This window comes from Xiphias gladius, chromosome 23 (genome assembly GCF_016859285.1).
Source record: "Xiphias gladius isolate SHS-SW01 ecotype Sanya breed wild chromosome 23, ASM1685928v1, whole genome shotgun sequence".
NCBI classification, from domain to species: Eukaryota; Metazoa; Chordata; class Actinopteri; order Istiophoriformes; family Xiphiidae; genus Xiphias; species Xiphias gladius.
The window spans coordinates 8,853,635-8,859,634 of record NC_053422.1 but is presented as its reverse complement, the minus strand read 5'-3'; the positions used below and the strand labels follow the sequence as shown (position 1 = coordinate 8,859,634).

General features: G+C 36.8%; 1 pseudogene; it reads right to left on the bottom strand.

Annotated features, from left to right (window-relative positions):
• Window positions 1-1,370: 1,370 nt before the first annotated feature.
• Window positions 1,371-3,379, bottom strand: LOC120784944 (annotated as a pseudogene).
• Between the last annotated feature and the right edge of the window lie 2,621 nt (window positions 3,380-6,000).

Sequence of the window (6,000 nt, the reverse complement as noted above, 5' to 3'; positions counted from 1 at the left end):
TCTCAGTTTGCTTAAACTATTTTTAGTGATCCTCTGTAGGCTTGGAGGTGGCTGTTATTATCATTATAACAGGCTATATTCTAGCTGTGTTTCGATATGCAATGCTGGATATCAACACTGCAAAAACCAACATTTAATATACTTGAAAATGCCGGTATGCAGACTAAATAGGCTTCATTTTCAAGTGCGGTCCTGATGGGCACAGCTGTCTGAAAATGCGACACACAACAGAAATGGAAAACTACTCAAGGCTGACGAACGACATTGGCGTGGAGTACAATAATGTAGTAATGTATAGTTAAAAGAATTAATAAATAGCATGGACTTGGGCACAAAAGACATTTAAGTCATTTATTTTGCTGTGTTATGCAAGTGGAACTTACAAGTTTACTTATCCTGAAATTGTAGGCTGCTCACAAAATATCACTGAATTTAGTAAAACACTTAGCACTGTGAAAATATTTATTATATCATTTTAAAAAAGTTTTTTTTTTGGTGTCAGGCTTACAAAAAAAATAGTATGATGCACAGTTAATGGTTTGATTATTTTCAAAAGTTTCCTCCTTTGTGTCAGGCTTAAAGTACTCCTGGTTTGATCAAATCAAGAGGCAGACAGCTAAGAATAATTGTTTTTTATTTTTTAAGTTAAAAACAAAGGTTAAAATTTTCATTTCTATTGGGATATTTTCTCATGGCAATTTTTTTTTTGTCAGTTGTCAATAGCATCAATCTACATTAAATGTAGGCTTCCTCAAATATCTCTTTAATCTACATTTCCTATTCCTGGGATTATTTTAACATGATTAAAATGAAGTTATTTGTTTATGTTCAAACCCGATATTTCTTAATTTTAATTACATACAATTTGTAAACATTTGAGGCTGTAGGTTTGGTTTATATGACTTGATTCTTTAATCCCATCATTTGTCCAAGAATGTTATTGTTCCTTTTGTGACATTGAAAGGTTGAATATAAACTTTCAACATAAGCGTTCGAAAAATTATAGCATATACAAACAAAACCGGTAGAAAAAACTTGTAACATTTACCGTGCAAAAAAGCCTATCTATGGGGCTATCACATACAAACAGATGGGTGACAAATTAAAGGAAAAACCCTGAAAAATGAGTGGAAAAACGGGAAGACAATGCCCCCATCCACAGGGCAGCAGAGATCGCTGAATGGTTTGTTGATATATATAGTCACCAGATTTCAACCCAACTAAACACCTGCAGGAGATTTTGAGACCGACGTGTTAGACAGCGCTCTGCACCACCATCATCAAAACACCGAACGAGAGAACATCTTTTGTTGGAATGATGTTACATCCCTCCAGTAGAGTTCCAGAGACTTGTAGAATCTATGCCAGGAATCGCGGCTCGTGGTGGCCCAACACCTTAATAAGACTCTTTATGTTGGTTTTTTCCTTTGTCATCCGTCTGTATATTTGTTGACTTAAACTGTTAAAATAAAAAATTTGAACAAAAGTTACTGATTATAAAGATTGAGTCTGAATGTATAACTAACTTTTTGTGTCACTCAAGAGAAAACACTTGCCATATCTCATATAGTTCTAATATCCCCCACATGGTGTACCATACAAGCACTGAATTAAAACCATTAGAATCTCCACTGTATATGTTGCTATTCCAACCCCAAAACCCTGACATCCGCATACAGGCTCTGTTCCTCGACTGCTTTTGACCCTAAACTCCGGCCCGCTTTCCTTGCAAAAACTGCCACAGAATAAACCAACGAGTCTTCATCCGTCTGTAGAAATATATAGCAAAACATTATTAGATAGCACATATCAACATAAATGTGCCAAAAAAAAAAATCTTACATTTGAAATTACTTACCTTCTGACATTGTTGATCACCAGTGGTTGTTGCATCATTTTTTTGGATAGCAGCAGAAGAAGCTGGACTATAACATGAAAAACCATGAATAACAGTCAGTAATGATGTAAGGATGCACAGAATTTCATTCTATACTGAAAACAAATTGCAGATTGATTAAAATCAGGTTTTATTACCATTACAACGATCACACTTGTGTTTCTTGATGGTGTAAATCAATGAGGCTATAACAATCAAACTTAAAGCCAAAACAGCAGATAGTAGAAGCACAATGACCCCATGTTGACTCCTGAAATATTAAGAAAAGCAACAAAAGTGAATAAACAGTAAAAGAATATCATTAAACTTTAATGTTGGCTCTTGATAATATGATAAAATTTTGCTTGAAGCTGATCTTTAAGGATTTAACTTATTTTCTAATAGAAATGCAAAATGTAAACATTTACATGACAATTAATTGGTTACCTTCAATGTCCAGTTTTGATCCCTTTCCAAATAATATCTCCCCACATGTGGCCACAGCACAGTGATAAGTCCCAGCATCAGAGGAGCTGACATTGTTCCTGGAGAAGTTGTAGACACATTGCTGAGGAGAGTGAGCCTCAGGACTCTTTTCACATTTATCACCACAGTCTCCATGAGCGTAAATGACACTGGGATGAGATTCATCTGATCCTGTTCTGAACCAGTACACACTGTGATCTCCTGGACACGCTCTGTTCTCTTAGTCAGAGAGGACTGAACACTGGAGAGTCACTGGGTCTCCTGGACGGACTGGATCAGATGAAATGTCTTCAATGATGGCAGTTATGGCAGAATCAGGTTCTGTTTCTGGGAGGAAAAAAAATACTTATTTTTCCGTTAAATGTGAAATACATTGCAGGAATAATGCGTGGCGAGTACCTAAGTAATTATTTAAAGTTAAAAACCAAATGCCCCACACTCTTCCTATAAAATATATTTTCATTTGCAAAAGACAAACAAAGTGAGTGGTGCTCCATTTACCTCTGACTCTCAGAAAGGTAAAATTCAGAAATGTTGTTCGTAGCTCAACATGTTTTTCACAGTAGTAAAATGCAGTATCACTCATCTCTGTTTTCGTAGTATGGAGGACAAATGTTCCAGGCTCTTGTTTCGCTGTGATCCGAGGAGTCTGACTAATGTGGGCATTACTGAAAGTGTAAGTGGCTCCTAAGGCTTCAGGAGAGTTTCCAAGAACAAATCTGATCCAAAATAAGTATCCCGATTCCCCCTGGATACTCTGGCGGCTACATGTTAGAGTCACATCTTCTCCAACATTAACAGTCTCTGTCAAATAGGTTTGGTCGTCTCTGCATCCTAAAAGAGAAATCAAATGCAGACCAGTTATTACAAAAAGATTTACATTCATACAAAATACTTTCATCAAATATTTACCGTAATAAGGTGGATAATAGCAGTAGCTGAATTTTGTATGCATGCTTACGCCCAATTGTGAACACGAGCGCAACGCAAAATATGATCAGCATTCTCTGGCAAATCCAGTTGAGACAGCAGCTAATTTAGATTCTATTGCAAGATGATTAATCCTACAGTAATTATATCAAATGGGAGGGAACAATGAAATGGGAGGGGACAATTTCACAAGAATCTGATTGGTCTTTCATTATCTTTCATCAAGTGTACCACCAATGTGGGAATGATCTCAACCAGGTCTTTACAATCAGCATACATGACTGCATGAGTAGTTTGATTTTGACATTTTCAATAAAAACACTTGAGTCAAAGCTATAATTAACACATTCTAGGTAGAATTATTTTTCACAGAGTTTAATCTGTGAGAAAATTACCAAGAACAAATGTTAGTCCAGTGTGAAATGAAATAATCTGAGGCAGATAAATATCACCATATAAAAGTTTCATTGAATCAATTATCTAACATTATTATCCCGTGTGATGTCGTTTCTTGTTTTGATGGAAGAAAGATCACGGTGTTGTTCCTAAACACACTGTCTAAGTAAGTAATACTTTAAAACACAGAGAATTACCTTTTTGCCCATCACAAGTCAGGTTACATCACGCACAGTTGTCATCCTATTGGTTGCACACTGAGGGTCAGCTACAAAGAAGGGCAAAGCTCAAACTTTGAGTGAAGCGATAGAGTGAAATATCCAAGTGGCCCACAACACCCAAGACAGGGCTGCTGCCATTTTGTGCACCTTCAGTCTCTTTGAAGGAAAACAATGGCTCATGGCCACACAAAGTAAAAGTAGTAATATTGTTTTTGTGAAGTTGTAGATGTAGCATTATATTTTCATGTACTGCCTTGTATCCCCCAAATTGAACACAAATTGTCCCTTGTATTTACTCTGCTGCCATCTTCTGGCAGATGGTTTGTTGACTGAGTGAAAATTAAGGTAACAGGTTCACTCAGAATAATCAAAATGTTTGCTGACTGGTTCAGTTTTTCATTTTCAAGGATCCTTGAATCAAGTGTACTGTAATCATTCCTGTAATCTCAGTATATCTATACTCAAACAATGGGGGTTTTTGTTAAGGATATAACATGTATTTCTTTTATACCCCTTGGTCTCCCACAATACATTCTGCTGGTCAGTTGTTTAAGGGGGCATACAAGTAAGCCAAGTCAATTTTTTAAAGTGAGGAAATGTATGTAACAATGGCATGTTTACTAGGATGCTTACTTAGTGATGTTACATTCATTTATTTATTTTTGTAAGATTTGGATTGATGGCATAATGAGATGAACTGAGAGCCCAATGTTTCCTTCCTACTTACCAGTATCACAGACACAGCTTTGTGGCAATGGTGCGTCTGCGCACTGATAAATCTTTTATAGAGTTTGGTCCCTTGGCGTGTGAATTCCCCTCCCTCACATGTTCTATACCTTGTCCAATCACACTGGCCACATCTATGACCCACAGCATTACAGTGGACTCATTCTGTCTGCATATACTAATGCTGAGCATCCTTGCAGCTACACTACTACCTGCTTTCAGCAAATTTAACCCCTGCTGCTGTCTATTACCATTTAAATTTAAGTGAATTTTGTATGTTTCTTTTAAAATGTATTTTTGTCAATCAACTGTTGTGTACCCTTGTTAGTTGTGTACACTCTTCTGTGTGACTAATGGTCACACTTAAGAGCATGCAGTTTAATTCCCATAGGGCCATCTATCCTAAATGACATGTTTTAAGAATTGTTGCAGCTGATTAAAGCATAAATCAAATGACTTGTGTCACATTCTGCATACATAAGATACATAATAGCCTCTAGACACTGCAGCAATCTTTTGGTAGGACATAGTTTGTTTTATAAATTAACAAATAAAGGACGAAGTCACCAGGTTAAACACATCAAATATTTGTTGAGTAGTTCAGATTTTATTAGTCATGCTAGCAGCGTGGCGCTAGGGTAGAAATGGCGGTCGATCGGTCAACCACTTTGGTCCAAACTGAAATATCTCATCCACTAGTACATGGTTGCCTTTAAATATAATACATGTATTGTTCCCAAATTCTAGTGACTTTGGAGATCACTTGATTTATATCTCAAAAATCCACTGGATGGACTAGGACAAAATTTGTATAGACATTCATGCTTCCTGGTCAATAAATCCTACTGACTTTCGGGATCCCGACTTTACCGTCTAGTGCCACCACGATGTTGGCATTTGTTAATGAAATGTCTCAACAACTACTGGATGGATTACCGTGTCTCCAACGACTGTCGTTCACACTTGGCCTTGGGTGACACCAATGACTCTAATGACTGTCGTTAAAACAGCCAGGAGCACTAACGAACCAAGTAACATTAGGCCTTGATAGTGACTCCACAGAGGTTGAATACCTGAGACACCCCACCAGTCAGTCAGAACAGAAGAAGTCTACAAGTCAAACTTCCTTTAATTCAACTCTTCTTGGAGAAAATTACATAACAGGATTTAAGTTCCTTGTTTAAAGTAACATATCAAATTCTGCTGAAGTATTTAACAATAAGTATATATAAACATTTCTTGACGAGCTCTTGGTGCACAAATGTCATCCTTCATTGTGCCTTCTCGCTGACATGATAGTCGTTTTATAGCTGTTGCAATGTATAATTGTACAGAGATTTTTCCTCCTTCCCGATGAAACCAAAA